This window comes from Fringilla coelebs (genome assembly GCF_963513975.1).
Source record: "Fringilla coelebs genome assembly, chromosome: 2".
Lineage (NCBI taxonomy): Eukaryota > Metazoa > Chordata > Aves > Passeriformes > Fringillidae > Fringilla > Fringilla coelebs.
Genome location: NC_140029.1, coordinates 83,012,116 through 83,029,129, shown reverse-complemented (window position 1 = coordinate 83,029,129; position 17,014 = coordinate 83,012,116). Strand labels below are relative to the sequence as shown.

Here is a 17,014-nt window from a genome sequence, read left to right as displayed (position 1 = left end):
TGCAGTATTTACCATCCTTACCAGGTATCAGCTGCAGAGATAAAAGCACAGGCCTAAAGTCTACAGTGGACAACAGCTGTGACAGAAGTCATCAAAGTGCCAGTGCCCTTTATTTCACCCACAGCTCACCTAATCAAAAGGTATCTGCATAGAGGAGAAACAGAATAAGGAAAGAAACAAAAAGGGCTGTACTTGTAATTCAGAATTCTCCAGATATTTAAAACTATTGATGCTACAAATTTTATTAAATGAGCATTACACCCCCACCACTCCGTTTCTTCAGTGAGGAGTATGATAAAACAGGAGAATCTGCCAGTGAGGAGAAGCACTCTTAGAACACTGGACCTTTTGCAGGATGGCATGCAACTGGTTCAGCTCCTTTAACTAGAGGGAGCTGCACCTAAAGTGATAAAAGCATAACATACATTGCTGTAGTACCAGCCAATCTTGAAAGGCTGTAATGTTCAGGTGAAGTATCTGCGCCACAGAACATCTCACAACACCCTTCCTCCAGCACTCGTGTACTCTGTGGCAAATACACCACCTGTGTAGTTATTGGGCAGCAATACCCTGAGCAAATGCCTTGTACTTACCTCCAGGAGGAGCCAAAGGATGAAATAAACCCTTGTGACTCCATTTTACCTGAGCTGTACCACCACTGGACTTTAGCCAAGACTTCAAGCAAGCCTGCAAAACTCTTCAGGACCCTTTCCAATTAAGTATCCTCTTGGCATAATGAAGTGCTTTATTTCACAGGAATCAGCTGTAACTAGAAATAGTATTATTTCACAAGCCATGCAACACTTTGACTATCTTCCCTTCCAGTTTCAAGCACAGGCCTTCCACACCCAGCTTCAAGGAACTTCAGTCCCCTTAAGGCTCACAGAGCTTTGATTACTCTCTCATTCGGTGAACACATATTTCACATTCCCCAGCACAAAAGAGCAGCACAAGCAGAGACAATGCTCACTACAAGAAAGTCTCAAAGCACTGCTCAAAATTCCAGCCTACCTCCTGCATGCCAGCCAGAAGGCTGCAACTAAGCACCTAGTCAGCTGGCTAAGCCATGCCAACGTGAGACAGCAAGCACAGACAAAACAGTGGGGAAACAAGTCAGCTTGGCTGCTCCCATACCATGCTGAGATGTCTTACACCATCTCATCAGTCCTCTCAGCTTTTTCAAACTTGATTTACGTGTCTATGGACATTGAATTATACTTTTGGGTTGGAAGTGACCTCAAAGACCATCTGGTTGCAACCCTCTCCTTCCATGGGCAGGGGGACACCTTCCAGTAGATCAGGCTGCCCAATATCCCGTCCAGCCTGGCCTTGAACACTTCCAGGGATGGGGCATCCACAACTTCTCCAGGCAACCTGTGATGGTGCCTCACCACCCTCACAGTAAAGAAATTTTGCCTTTAATCTAAACCTACCCTCTTCCAGACACGCTAAGGACCTTAAAAGGAAGCAAAGCTCCTCCTGCTGGTCACACCAAGCCGTATGCCTCTGACAACCAGACACCATTAGTGCAATTATCAGGCATGCCAGACAGAGCCAGAACCCTTAAACCCTCCCCCCCTAAACCAGGGAAGCGCAGGCTGTCACCTGCCGTATGACAAGGGCACATTCCAATCTGCTCCCTGCGGGCAGCCGCCCGACCAAGGCCAGCCCGGCTCTTTAACCCACAGTCCGTACTTGGTCCACGGGCCAAGCACCGTGGCCGGTACAGCTCCGCACGGGCCCCTCTCCCCGGAAGGCCCGGGGGGCACAGCCCCAAGAGCCACCGTGCCCGCCGCGCCTCCTGCGCCACACAGAGCGGCCTCCCCGTTCGCGACAGCACCGCCCGCACGCCCCGACAGCCGGGACCGGCCGCCGCTTCACCGCCACGCCGCCGCTCCTGCCACGCACCCACCGCAGCCGTGCGGGCCCCTCCAGGCCCCGGGACAGACTCCCACCCCTCGGCCCCGCTCCCACCACAGAGAGGCGGTGCCTCAGCCAGAGCCCGCAGTCACCGAGTGACAATCGGCAGTGTCCTTCAGGGCACCCCTCCCCGCCGCGCCCCTCCCATCCCTCAGCCTCCCCCTTCTTTGTCAACCGCTTGCACGAGCTCTTCCTTGCCCCTTAAACCAAGAGGACTCCCACCCTTCCCCCTTTTCCGACATCTTAACCCAGCTCCCCGACCGCTCCTCCAGAGCTAAGCGTCCCACGCCATCAACATGGCGGAAGCCACCGCCTCCTTCCCTACCCCGCTTCCCAACCCGGCCGCGCGGCGCGGGATCTGCCGGGAAATGGAGTCCACGCCCTGCGCGCTGCCGCGCCGTGGCCGCCGTAAAAAAACTACAAATCCCAGAAGCCCACGCTGCCAAGGGGCACCAGCCAATGGCGAGGCGGCGGAGCGGGCCGTGGCCCCGCCCCGGCGGGCGAGAGGGGTGATGTCATTGCCCAGCGGGGGCCGCGGGGGCGCGCCGCGCGTCGCCGCTCATTGTGCTCGGCCGGTGCCGCGTCCGCTGCCGGGGCCGGCGGGGGGGCCGCGCTCCCGCTGCTGCGCTGCCTGCGGCGGGCGGCCCTGCACGCATCCCCGCACACGGCTGCCTTGCGCCGAGCCCTGCAGCTCCTGTCCCGGGCGTCTTGGCCCCAGGGTGGCTCGACAGCGTTCTGGAGGGCTGCGCTGCGCTGCCCGGCACGGGCGGTGGGGACTGAACACGCATTCCCGACCGGGACTGCCTCTTGCGCCCGAGCCCGCTGCACCCATCCCGGGGAGCTGCCCTGCGCCGGGAGGGTGGCCAGCACCCATCCCAGTGGAAGTGGGCTGCCTCGCGCTCATCTCCGGGGTCCGCACCTCGCCCGGCGTGCGGGGGCTGCAGCGCCCAGCCCCGCTGTGCCCAGCGTGCGGCGGCGGCCCGGGGCTGCCGCTTCTTCCCATCGCCGCTGACCGGCTCCTGGCTCCCGCCTCGTTTTATGGTTGTGGAGAGGGAGGACAAATCCCAAACCAGGTGAGTTCTGCGCTCCTCTTCTCTTTCTGCGTGCTTTTCCTTGTCCTGTTACGTCCTCCCTCCCAGGCCCCCATCTCCCGATGCCCTTCCCCGCACTGTGTGCCCCTCAGCGGGGAGCAGCGCTGCCGGGCGGGACTGCGCTGTCGTTCCCTGGTCCTGCTGAAAAAGGAGGGGCGGAGGGACGGGGAAGGGGGGGGGAAGAAACCCGCTACATGGTGTCATCCCGCGGAGAGGAGTCCCTCTCGCTGCTCTTCGGGCCCGGGGCTGCGCGTCCGCAGCCCCCGGGAAACTCCCGCAACTCCGGGATGCTCCGGGCGCCCCGGCGCTGCGCGGTCCCGAGCTGGCGGGGAGCCCTGTCTCGTTTGTCTCCCTCGCTGGGTAAGAGTGGAAAATAAGATGGATTTTGAATTGGTGTCGGTAAGCGCCGCGGAGCCTAAGAGAGTCGGGCTCCTGAGGACAAAGTAAATACGAGGTGTGCTTTAGGGTGGTTTTGGGGGGCGTTGGTGTGCTGTCGTGCGGCTTCGTTGCTTTGACACCGCTATTGCTCCCCTCTTTCAGGGAAACGGGGGAGATTTGAATCCAACTGGCTCTCAGTGCTGGCTGTGTGCAGTTGGTCCAGGTTTCTTTTCCAAGTCACATCATGAGTTAGTTCTTAAAAATTCGTGGCTGGACCGTTTGATGGTTTATTTCAACTTCCAAACTACTGTTCTGATCTTTTTCAGTTTTATCGTAAATACAAGAAGTGCCTCTATTTTAAACTTTGTAGAAACTTCGTGGTCCAGCAGAGCCTCATTTTTGTGTGGCTTTTCGTTTGTTTCCCTGTTTCTTGTTGTTTGTGAGGCGCAATTTGGATCTTTACTTGAATAGTGCTAAGATATTAGTACAATGTAAGATTATTTTTTTTGTTCATTTGTTGTTATGTGACATCAGAAGGTTTTATCCCCTTCTATAACTAAATTACTTCTGCAATTGCTAGTGGACCCCCAGACACCTCATTTTGTGCTGGTGCAATGAAATATGTGCACAAAGAGGGGTCCTGCTTGCTTCAAGTCTCAGTGTCTTTCAGTGCCTTTTAAAGTTAATCTTCACCAAAGCCCCACTTGGAGGCTGTTCTGGGAGCAGCAGGAGAGTGTGCAGCTGAGCTGATATTTTTAATTTTTTTCCTCCCCTCTGCTGCATATTTGCTTCTGCGCTTCTCTTGTGTAACTGGCACTGTGTGTCCTCTGGCAGGGCTCTCCCTGGAATTGCAGTGCTGGGGAGAGGGTGACATGAGTGCAGTGGGGACAATGAAACTCCCTGTTTGGTTTGCTCAAAGTGTTTGTAAACACCCAGGCGGTGTTGGGGTGTCCCTATGCAAGGCATGGTGCTTTACAGCTTCCCCTCTTCCAGAGGGACAAACATGCTGCATCCACATCTCCTTGCATTTATTTTAACTGTGTTTTTTTCCTTCCTTCCTCTTTGCTACTGACTCAAAGGGGAAGAACAACAGTGCATGCAGGCGTCGCCTTTGCTTGGTCTTTTTTTAACATTTTTGTTTCCTGGAATGGTGTTTCCCCCTTTATTTTACAAGGGAGGGAACAGATAATATAATAGAGTGTTTCCCATCTTGGCTGTAAAAGGAGAAGTTTTATAGCAGTGATTTTGTTAGCTTGGGATAGAAGGCACTAGCTATGAAGTGATAATTTGAAAGTGTAGCCTGGGAATTGTTCTGGGACATGCTGATATAGAAGTTGGTGAGAACAAGCAAAGGATCCATGGCCAGGGATTTAGCATTTAAATAACACAATTTTTGTGATGCACATATTTTTAAATTCTATTTTCATCTTTCTATATGTATATATCTTGAACAAAACAAGCATAAATAGCAATACATATTTGTATGTTTTTCAAAATTTATTATATTTGTTGGATTCAGAAAGATTTGTGACAAGGTATATGTTAGCATTTTCAAGCTATATTATACTATATCAGGAGGTGGATTAAAAATGTACCTCAGAAATATACACTATTAATCAGCTTAAATTTTGCCTTTCAGAAACTGAAATGCAGACACATAGAAAGGGACAAAAAGCTGAAAATCACTCAATGCTTGCTGTGAAAAAACCCAGATGAGCCAGGGAACCCTTCCTCTTGTTCCACAAAGACCTAAATGCAGTGTATGTGTTTACTCTGAATCAAGAATTCTCCAAAATGCTAGTTGCTGGGAGCAAAGAAAATATCCCAGGAAGGCAGCACTAAACAATTCCTCAGGTCTTTTACTTTTTCCCCCCATTTCTTACTCAGGTCAAGTTTTTGAAGGGAAATTTAGGATTAGGTGGTCTCATGGTCATACTCTCCAGAGTTTTCTTATATTTTAGTCCTGTTCCTCATGAAATTGAGTATGATGCCAATTATTGGCTTCCTAGTGAAGCCAGAAATCACATCCTTGCAAATGGGTTTTATGAGCATCATCTGTGTGCCCTGGACTGTGTTAAATTGCCTGTCCCAGAAGTGTTGCTGCCCTGGGATGCTTGGATGTCACCCAGCCTCGTGGACAGGGGAACCCAGAGACTGGTGAGATGAGGGGAGCTGGGAGGAGCCAGAGCTGGGTGAGCCTTGCTGACTCTTCAGCTTAACTTTCCTCTTTGCTCCAGAGATGAACTATGAGAGGACAGGGATTTGTGTAGCCTGGAGCTGGAGCCTGGTGAGACAGCTGAAGTTCCTGAACCGGAGGTGGATGGCTGGAGGTGGCTCCTCAGGGAGGAGCTGCGGAGTCGCTTCCCAAACAAGCAAGTGGAGAAAGGTGTCTGAGAGCAAACAAGCCCCATTTGTCACCCTGCTGTGGAAGAGCTTCTCTCTGTTGGCTGCTCTGTGCTGTGTGCTCCCCATCCTCCCAGCTGCAGGTGGTAGGTGTTGCTCACAGCCTGAGCTGAGTGTGGTGGCTCTCTAATGCAGGCTGTAGAGAGCTTGTGGTTTCAGCTCTGGAGCTGCCCTGGTTTGGGTCTTTGCTGGGACAGCCCAGCTGGCATCCATCAAATGGCAAATTGAGACACTTGCTGTGAGTTTTGTGGTATGTTCCAGAGAGGTGTATTTGCAGCTGTGCTTTTTGTGGGAGGCATAGGTTTGTTGGCATTTTCTTATTTTTACATGTAGCCAAACAAGGAATTATAATAGCTGGGATCTAGATAGATTCCATTTCTCATTTTAAGGCTTGTTGCCTTTTTTTTAAGGACAGGACCAGCAGTTTGAGTGCAAGCCTTCCTCTCTGTGAGTACAGAAGGAGGAGTGGGGAATGTGCTAGGTGCTAGTTTGTGCATATACAAATATGAACATATTTGTCAAATAACCACCCAGGCAGTGAGAAAATTAGAGAGATTCTTTGCAACTGTGTGGCTGGCATGGCAGGAGTGCAGAAAGTAGCACAAGATGGGCTTACCTTGCAGTGATGAAGCTCTTTAGATACTGATGCTCACGTGGATGTTTGCAAAACTTTGGAACAGGAGAGTTAGGAGACAGTAAAATAATTTCCTATATTACAGATGGATTTCTGACACCAAAAGCATCAGCCCAGTTGGAGAGGTCTTGAGGCAGTTGGAGAGGTCTTGAGGCAGAGATGCTCAGCAACAGCTCTGCTTTGGCTGGAGGGCAGATGAGATGACCTGAGGCAGTGTTTTGATTGACTTCCTAGTGTCCACAATTTCATTTTGCGGCAAGTCATTTAGCTTCCCGCTCCCTTCCAGTGCTTCTGTCAATAACTAACTAAATTCTCATTTTATCTTTAATGGCTCTCTTACAGTGGGAAAGAAGTGGTCTGTCATGTTTGTCATATAATCCTGGTTAGCCTGTGCATAAATCATGAGTTGAAAATAGGGGGAGGGAAGAGGTTTAGTCAAGTATTCCTCAGGTGCTAATACGTTGAAATAATTTGGGCAGAACAAGGATAAAACTTGTCCCTTAAAATCATTGTCAGCTTTTAAACAGTCAAGACCACACTGAAGTCTGTTGCTGTTGCAGTAGTTTCATAACTAATCTGTGCTATTAAACATTGGCCCTGCATAAAGTATTAGTGAGATTTGTGTTGTAATGTCATTTGATTTCACCTTGCATAGATAAAAATAATTAAAGAGCTTTGTTGCTTTGAGCTGAGCAGAGATATTTAGGTTGTGAACAGCTTGAGATTCACTTGCTATTTGTCATCTCACCTCTCCTGGAGTTACTGCTTTCACTACACTGCAGAGGTGCACTGTTCCCTAATATACTTAAGGCAAATTTTAAACCTATTTAAAACCTATTTAACCTAGCTATTAGTTTCCTGAGATAATTAAGGAATACTTGTACAAACACAGGAGAAAACCTTCAGCAAGGTCTCACAGAAATCTGCTGCTGTCCTTTTAAGCATCACAGGATACCATGTTTATTTTCGTTCCTTTTAGCAGAAATACTGTCTTTTGAGTACTGCTGAACTAAAAAGTTAACTGTAACCTTTAAGTATCTGAATAGTGTTTTCTTTTAGACCTTGAAAAGAGTAATGAGAAAAGGAAAGAGAAGAGGAAAGGCTCTGCTGGCATGAAAAAAGATGAGTTTGTGCATGGTTTCTTAAAAGACTGTATCCTGCAGGCTGAATTTTAAAGGGGAGATAAAAAAAAAAAGGTGTTAGAGATGCCAAAGTACAGAAGTCAAGCAGTGCTTGGGTTACTGTGTCCTGCTAAAGATGTCCTCCACAGAGAGAGGGACTTCATGCAGGGCCCCAGCAGCCCAGCCCTCTGCTGCACTGTGCTGCTGCTTCTCCTCTGCAATGAAGGCTCCAAAAACTCAACTCTGCTTTCTTTGATTAAGCAAAAACTCAGTTTCTCAAAGGGCAGCATGTGTGCATTTAAAGTGGGAGTATTTCTTGATATAAATCCAGGCTGTTGTTTGTAAAAGAGAATTGTCATGGAACTACCATCCTGTAGGCTGATGCTGAGCCCCGGTGCCAATTTTTTTGGAACAGTGCAGAAAATGAATCTGACTGCGTATGAGAGTCTCGCATCCCCCACAGGAACAATCATTTGCATGTGCTTTCCTGGGTGTCTTGAACCAAAATCCTTGCAGCCAAAAAACAAAAAAAAAAAAGAAAAAAAAAAAAAAAAGCTTTTATTGCTTTGGCAGGAGGGATTAGCCCATTACCTGGCTCTGGAAGGATGGGACCCCTCTCCAGAGCAATCGAGCAGTTAGAATGGAATACTGTCAGTTGGAAGGAGCCTACAAGCATCATCTAGTCCAGCTGCCTGAACAATTCAGGGCTGACCATAAACATGTTAAGGGCCTTGTCCAAATGTCTCTTGAATGCTGGCAGGCTGTGGTATCAACTGTCTCACTAGGAAGCCTGTTGTAGTGTTTCACCATACTCTTGGTAAAGAAATACTTCCTTGTGTCCAGTCTGAACTTTCTCTGGTGCAGTCTTGAGCCATTCCTATGCATCTTATCGCTGGATATGAGGGAGAAGAGATCAGCCTCTCTCTCTCCATCTCTGTTCTTCAGGAAGCTTCAGGGAGCAATGAGGTCACCTCTTTTCTCCAAACCAGAGAAGCCCAAAGCCTTCAGTGCTCTCCATAGTGCTCTTCCAGCCCTGACAAAGCTGTGTGGGGCTGTACAGGATGTTTCAGTGCTTAGTGGGATGTTGCTGAAGAGACAGCACCAGCTCCAGAGGAGTTGCTAATGTCCTTGTTCCCACCTGCTTTCTCCCTTGTTTTCCACCTGCCTGAGCCTCTTGCTCCCATGCAGCCACCCCAGCTGCACCTTCAGGAGCTTGGCTACTCACAGACTACAAATAATCTGAGGAGTAGGTATAAATGGAGACTTTCACTGAAGAAGATGCAATGCCTATAGGAAACAGATTATTAGAGGTACTGAGTAGAAGGATTTGTGTCTGGTTAGTAGATCACCCTACATGAGACATGAAACTTAAGGCACAGGAACTTGTCAAACCCTCCTCTCTTTTCAGTGGTCATTCTTTTGCTCCAAATAGTCATTTATCCATAAATATGAGCATGATGAGAGATCCAGAAAAGTCTGTGCTCCAGAAAAGTCCCAGATCCATGCTTGGGACATAGGCTGTTGGTTGAGATGTGAATGCCAGCATTCAGATTTGCAACCAATCAAAGAAAACTTAAAGGACTGCCAGGATTAGAAAAGAGATTTTGGGCTTGCTGTGTTGCAAAGAACGCGTTCAGTAATGAAAAGCGGACTTGAAAAATAATCATTAGCACTTCTCTGTGATTTAAATTTCATTGCCTGTACTTGGAGAAATGGAAAACAGATCAGTCAAGGCTTTTCATCTAACAAGTTTTTAAAGAAAGCCAGATTTGTGTCTAATTAGTGAGAATTTCTTCGTGGTGTTTCTAGGGCCTAAAGAGTGCTGTTTTCATGACAGTTGGGGCTGCATGGGGATATTTACTGAAAATAACATCCTTACTTAAAAACATGGTAAGACAACCTTGTATAACCTGAATTGACATCAGGAAATCCACTACGCCATCCCCATACTGTGTGGTCTTATTTTCCTGTTGCTTTCTGATGGTGGAAGGGAGTTGCAAATTCCTTCTTCTCCAACACTGGAGGTTGAGACTTTATTATAATGCCTATTGAACTTGATTAACTGAGAGAGAGGACAACTGCCACTTGAAAAAAAAAAATTTTTGTTGTTCTTGCTTTTCAGCTATTAACACAAATACCTGAAAAGTAAATGTAGGCTTGAAAAAGCTTTCCTGGCTCATTTGATATCCCTGCTATTCCTCTGGAGACATCAGATTATTCCATCCTGAGACAAGTCATCTTTAGAGGTGAGAATCAGGTAGCCTGAAATTGCTGTGGGGGTGTCAGTTCATTTTTGTATATTGAGAAGAAGGTTAAGAGAAATAACACTATAGCCTTTTTATTCTTGCATCCCCCCTGAAGTTCACGGTGCAACATGTCCTGTGGAGAAAAGGTCTAAATTCAGATAAATTTGTGGCAATGAGTTATGCTGTTATGAAAACATAAGGGCAGGTTTGGGATTTCTGTGTTTCTGTGGACTGCTGAGGACATCAGAATAGTCAGCGTCTGGTTCACTGGAGATGTAGCAGCAAGTTCAACCTGTGTGATGATGGCTTTGGGCTCTGCTCTTCTTCTCTGTAATCCCCTTTTCTGTGGCATAATTACAGAAAGTGCTTTTACTCTAAAGGGGATGTTTTGACACAGTTTGCAGCTAATTCCATATATTCTGTCTAAAATACACTCAAGTGCAGTGACTATCTGCATCATTACAATTACTCCAGCCTTGTTGGCAGTAGCTGTCTTCTGTCTGTAGCCAATGGAAGATTGTGCCCTCTAATTTCTCACATATAGGAATCCTCACTCTAAATATTTGCTCTTGAGAGTGTTAAGTACTTATGAGGGGATTTTTGAACAATGTTGGGTCTATTGAAAAAACCAAACATGTGAAGACTGTGTCAGAGTTACATGTACCAGCAGCTTGAAACTCTAGAAACAGAGTCAGTGCCTGATTTCTCTATTGCATTTGTCCTTGTTCTGAACAATTTGTTCCTTCTAAAAAGGGAAATGTGCCCATTTCCTTGAAGTCAGCAGCATTCACATTTCTGAAATGCAGTAATAGCATTTTGCTTGTATTGATGTGTGTGTGCACACCTAGGAAACCCCCAGACAAACGCAGGTTTCTGTTAACTCTTTAATTTCAGCAGGCAAACAGGAGTCTAAAGTTGAGCTCTTGACTCCAGGCTGAAGGATTTCTGCTCAACCTATTTAGGAGAAAGAAGCATGAGCACAGGGCTTGGATGGAAACTGCTTTGTGGGATCTGTAGGAGTGAAGTCTTGTCTTGTGTTGTGACCTGTGGTTGGCATGCCCTGAACACCTTGTGCAGGGATGTAGTGTATGGTCAGTGCAGAAACAATCAGTATCTTTTAGCAGTTGTTAGTTCCAAATTCTGTCCCTTTGTCTATCACCCTAAACTGGAAAATAAATTTAAATGTATCCATATTGCCATTCTGAGGTACTTCTCGGTATTTCCATTATGTTTGGAAATGACTGTGTTTCCCTCTACTAGGAAATATTTTTTTTTCCTTTTCCTTTAAGTAGCAGTCCTGTTGTCATAGTTCTGCAGGAAAGCTGTGTCTTGGTGCACTTGCACTTAGCTATGCAGGTCACTGGTCCCTATGTGTCACTAGGAAGCCCTGACAAAAATGTCTTCAAAAGCATGTCTTGTGAGAAGTGTCTGCTGGGTCACATCCCTGTGCTGGAGGTGCTGGAGGCTGCCTTGTCCTGTGCTATTATATGTGGTTATTGTGGACCATTCCTGAATTTTCTACTGCAGATGTGAATGTAGTCTGGGGAACTTGTAAAGCTCTTTCTCAAGCTGCTGCCTGGCCTTCATGTGTGCTTCCTTGCTCATTGTGAATATTCAGTCTTCTCTCAAGGGCCATCACATTTATATCAGTGTTGTCTCTGATTTACTGTGCCTCTGGATTGGGAGACTGCTTGGATAAGTCTGTCTTAAAATTACTTGGTTAACTTTTTGGGATAGCATCCTCAGGCTTATTCTGCAGCCATGTGGGTGGTTAGCTAGTATTTAATAATAATAAATAAAGGCACGTTTAAAACAAATCCCCCCCCTAGTTAAGAATTTGCAACTGAAGAAATTCAAAATAAATTGAGTATTGATTTGCACAATGAAATAACCAAGGAAAACATTCATTGTGGGCTGAAGCTAATTCTGTTAGAATAAACGAGGCCGACTGTGAAATAAATATTAAATAAAGTATCTCATTAAGTTCCACAGTTTTGCAAAAGCTGTCGCCACAGGGAAGAAGAACCTGGCGTGAATGATGTTTGTTTGTTTGCTGCAGCTGTCAGTCATTGTGGGGGAGAGTGTGGTGCATCAGTTTGTGGAGTAGCCACTAGTAACCAGGTCATCCTGCTTAAATGTCAGGCTTCTTGCTGGAAAATGTGTGAAACTACATAAAAATTCTTTCAGTCTTCTTAGCACATCTCTCGCAATATTTCTGGTTTTGCTTGATGACATCAGTTCTTGGAGATACAGAGGAAGGTTTAAAAAATATCTCCTGGGCAATGCTGGGTGATGCTTAGCTAATGAATTTATTGATGTCTGCCTGATACTCCGGAGGGTTGATCCATTTCTCGTTCTTTCTCTGATGCAGTTTTTGAGTCTTTATCTCTTCATGGCTGCTCCTGTATTTTGTGTTTAGATTGAGTTTTATTATCCATTATAAGGTCTTTGAGATAAGACTTCTGTCTGTTAGTCCCCACTTTCTACAGTGAAAAATCTGCAGTTTTCTTCAGTCTGTAGGTGTTACTGTAATGTGAGTGACCAGTGCTGTGACTTGGGTGGGAATAGCCATTAGTAGTTTTGGGGAAACAGTCTCCTTACTTTCATTGCAAATCAATTTATATAATTCACAGTTTCCTCTAGAAATTACATCTTTTGTACTTTGAAGGCAAGACAATTGAATTCTGCATCTCTCTTGTGTTTATAGGCAAGATCCTTCTAAACTTTGTTTCTTGGTTGCCTCCATGCATAAAATTGAGATAACCTCAGAGGGCTGCCCTGAATATTCATCAGTGATTTATTGTATGCCACTGAAGAAAAGTGTTACCAGCAATGCTAATGAAGTTTATTACACAGCCCCTCTGCTGCACATTTATTGGTATTTCAAAGATCTGCAGTCTCCACAGTGAGCTCTAGCAAATTCTTGACTGGACTTTGCCTGTAGATGACACTAATAACTTTGATTTATGTGGGGCTTTCCCTTTGGAAGAGCTCCAAAGAATTTTATAAACTGCAATGCAAGCCATAGTGTAAATATTGCCTTAGCAGCCACCAGCTATCAGGGAGGTGCTGTGTGATGGATATTGCAGTGCAGCTGGATGTGAGGGGATAGCAAGGAAAAAAAGGAGTTCTGCGAGTGTTGGAGGTGACATAAGGAGAGAAGTAAGAAAACAAAACAGCCACTACCTGAATTCTGATTTTTTTTATATTTGACATGATTGGTTCTTATATCAAGTGACTCTCACATGAAAAGTGGCATTTTTGTCACAGCCTCATGATGCTGTAGTCCTGGTTCAGTTGAAGTCGAGCAGAGCAAGCCCTCCTAGCAACCAGGGTTTTCTTTTCATGCAGAGCATGTGTATTTCTGGATGTCTTAATTCAAAAACTGGGGTGCAGCAGTGCGTTTTCAGTGGTTCCTCAGGCTGGTATGGTTGGCTCTGTGATGTCCTCCTCTTTCAGAGGCAAAAGGCACAGAGTTTGCCCTGCATATGATCCAAAAGACTTGAACACATACCCTCTTTACTATTAAGCTGATGTCCCATTAACTCTAAACCCTTTTAGAAAGCGTAAATAACTTTGCAAAGATGTTGGCTTAGACTTTATTACGTTCAGTTGGGTTTGTTCTCTGAGTGGTATAGCCTTGGCTTTTCCCCCTGAATCATAGGTGCCCAACTTGCACTGTCTAAATAACATTGTTATTTTAGGTGCCAGACACCATCATTGGAGAGAGATAGAGTCAGAAGTGGGCCATGTTGGTTAATTCCTTGAAGGTGGGTGAGGTAAAACAGTGCCACCATGTATGATACAATCTGCCAGAGCAGTTAGTGTTTTAATGGAACTAGGCACAGGGTTCAAGGTGTCAGATCACTTATTAATAAAGGAGGGGTCCACTCTTCTGTCCCATGCAGGAGCACCTCTTTTTAGAAAGGTTTTGGGCACTTTCAACTCTGGTAGCTGACTGCTGCAGCTTCCAGAGCTCAGAAGCAGTAGATGGAGGTCCAGAAACCAGATAGCACAAATGAATAGCTAGAACTGGAAGCTGTGTTTGGAACAGTTGGAGAAGAAATTCATGGCTGCTAAGTGTACTCTTGTTCAGTGCCCTGAACAGCCAGCCAGCTATAGCCAAACAAAAAATGGCAAGAGCAGAGGTCAGCCCAATAGTGACAGTGTGGATGCTGATTTTGGGCTCATCCCAGCCACCTGGGGATCAAAAGAATTGCAGTAATGAAGAAATGCAGTAATTGTTCTTTATAATTTTGCAAAAACAGTCTTTCCTTCAGTAAATTCTGAGCCTGTTGGCCAGCCTAGATGATTGTAAAAGCTTGTTTTTCTTAGAAAATAGGGCTAAAGTGTGTATAATGCTTTGAGGAGAAGGGAGCTTGTTGAATTCAGATGCTTGTTTGGCAGTGCTCATCCGAAGATTGCCTGGCATGGAGTAGAGGTTGCACTGTATCATGTTTAGGCTTGGTGTGGGCAAACGAGTATTTCTTTTGGAGCACCTAATGGAGACCTCAGCAGTCAATAGAGCAAAGTTTGTGGCTTGGCTTTGTGCCTGGCTATAGGCTTACAGCCATCTTTACAGCAAAAACAAAACACAAAGTGTAATTATAGCCTGGTGGATGAATTTATATTTTTGGTATATTCTGTTGCTGGGACTATTTTAATGCCTCAGTGTCCAGCATTCTGGTCTTTCTAGATATTTAGTTCTGTATTTTTCTAAGCCATAGCATTAAATATATATATATATTGATAACAGGCAATGAGTGCATTAATGTTAAATTCAGTACATTTTTCAGTTTTAGGATCCCATTCATCCATATTGCTGTAATCGATTCCTCCTGGAAATGCTGTGGTAATTAGAGGAGAGAATGATTTGCAAGCAGTGCTGTGACATGTGTAACCAACCTGTCTTGTTTTGAGCCTTTCATTACCTTAGCTTATGACTGTAATTGTGTACCATCTCAAGGAGGAGTGTGAACTTTTCATTTGCATGTTAATGGCACTTTGTCTGGGAAGGTGCTACAGGGATTCAAGCAGTGCTGTGCAGAAAAAGTAATGTGCCCAGTAAGCAAACAATGTTGATGGTTAGTGGTTCAGACATTGGTAATAATAAGGGTCTTTTTTCTTCTGATACAGCAAATGCATCTTTCAAATGGGCAAGGCAATTGGTATGGTTTAGAAAGAGAATTGTTACAGAGAACTCCTTCCTGTAATCAGCATCTGTCTCTTCTTAGGAAAGAAGTGCTTATAACTTGTGTGCCATTTTGAAAGGGAGAATGCATTAATTGAGTCTTTATATGTGTTGTGATACACAGAGATACCTTGGGAAAATCTGTGTGCTGAAACTCACTGGCTTTCTCATGTGCAAGATGTGGAGTTTGTTTGGCATTTGAGGACTTTGTCCAAGGCTCTGACATTTTACTCTCCAACTTGTAGTTTTAAAAAGGAACATCTGTGATTTTATCCTAAGCCTGAAGTGGGTCTCAGTGCCTGTTTCAGTGTGGGATTGAGGTTGTTTGTCCTCTTGCAAAGAACAGGCTCATAAAGGCTATTTTGGTTGTTCCTGGGAAAGTAGTCTCCATCACACTTCTGCTTTTGCGTGGGAAGGGCTCCCTCTGAAGGCACAGAAATCCCTGTAAATATCAAAAATGCATCTTGTGTCACATTTCAAATCCTTCATGATTCCCTACTCTCCTGCTTTTTGCAAGAAACCAAAGCCACATGCTTTCCTCTCACCATCACCTCTCAGCCTGATGGATCCGAGAGGAACTGCCATTTGCTGTAGGTCAGACCTGTAGGAAAATGAGTAACACGGGCATAACAGCTTAACATTTCCATTTAGGAACAGTTGGATGAGCCTCAAGAGGGGAGACCTGCTGCTTTAAATTAAGAGTGACCACTCAAGTGAGATTCCTTCTGCCTCCTGCCACTGTGTATCCCAGGGTCCATCATTGCATCCCCAGTAGCTGTCTATGGAAAAATGCAGTTTCCACCTGTCAGAGCTCAGTGCTTTCTGGTGGGCGACTAGAGGTTGTGATCACTAAGAGGTAGGGAAAGGCCAGATAACAGCAGTATTTTTGTGCAGGGGAAAGCTCAGTGAGTGTTTTCAGGGAGACCTGACTAGCTGAGAGGGAGAGCACGGTTGACAGGGCTGCTTTTGCTTTAAGGATAATTGGTGGGACGTAGGCTAGGCTGTAAAATGAATGTGAAAAGTAACAACTTTTATTGCTAAAAGTAATAAAGGTGTTGGAGCCATAGAAAGAAGAAAAACTGGAAACCCTGACGATACAAACTGGGCAAATTGTGCTTTAACAGGATCTTTTTTTGTGTGTGTGTGTGGAGATGCTGGTGATCCAAGATGAGATCTATCAAGGCTAGAGAGGTACAATTGCAATAACTGAGATGTGAGGGGATGCTGGGTTGGGACTGACCCCCAATCCTGAAGGAACTTTTTTTTTTTAGAAGGCTTCACTTCTGTACTTCTGCAGGAAATAACTCTTGCCAGCTGAAAGTAAACCTGTTCTTCATGTGAATGATCTGTGTGAACAGCAAAGGTGCAGGTTGGTGGGGCTTTGGTTGGGAAGAGTAAGGCTGTTCTGTGAGAAAAGGGAGGAGAGGGTTTAAGGGAAGCTGGGTGGTGTCTGTTTTAAGCTGGGAATCTGAAATCTTCTTAGGTAAGTATCAGCTGCTTGAGAGCTGCATCAGCCAGTTCAGTTGCTGCACATAGAATGTTAAATCAGGAGAGACGGCATTTCTGTTTGAGTCTGGGGACAGGGGCACTAGTGTCTGGGAGAGAATTTGGACAGCTGCAGAGCAATGGGATGTGGCCTGTCTGCCTGGAGAAATGGTGAAGGCCCCAAGAAAGGCTGGGCTGTCGTGGATGGCCTGTCTTCCAGCACCTAGGAGTGAGTGGGAAGAGAAGGTAGAAGAAAGTATTATCTTTTCTATTGTGGTAGCTATAGCTTTTACACAAAACTTAGTTAAAAGGGAAAATTTCCTGAATATGATCTAAAAATAGTTCACATAGGAAAACACCAGCCCTATTGCAACTTTCTTGACAGACAAAGACAAAAATGCCCAGAGAGAGGATACCAGGGCAGAGGAAGGTGGGTATTGAGACTGCAGAATGAGAAGATACTCATCAATGATAGTAAAGAAAAGCAAAGCAGAGATGGGGACATCAGCAGGGAAAGAGGCTGGAGAGGTAAAACAGTTCAACAA

The 17,014-nt window shown here is 45.7% G+C and overlaps 1 protein-coding gene across 2 annotated transcripts in view; it reads left to right on the top strand.

Moving 5' to 3' along the window:
- The first annotated feature begins 2,613 nt into the window (after positions 1–2,613).
- The window catches only part of RAB30 (RAB30, member RAS oncogene family), a 41,239-nt gene continuing 26,838 nt past the window's right edge, over positions 2,614–17,014 (top strand). The window contains exon 1 of one of the 2 annotated variants that reach the window (XM_084227148.1): positions 2,614–2,993. The gene's annotated coding sequence lies outside the window, so the exon portion shown is untranslated. Of the gene's footprint in view, positions 2,994–3,285; positions 3,372–17,014 lie in introns of those variants that run through there. The other variant, XM_084227149.1, reaches the window with a different exon arrangement.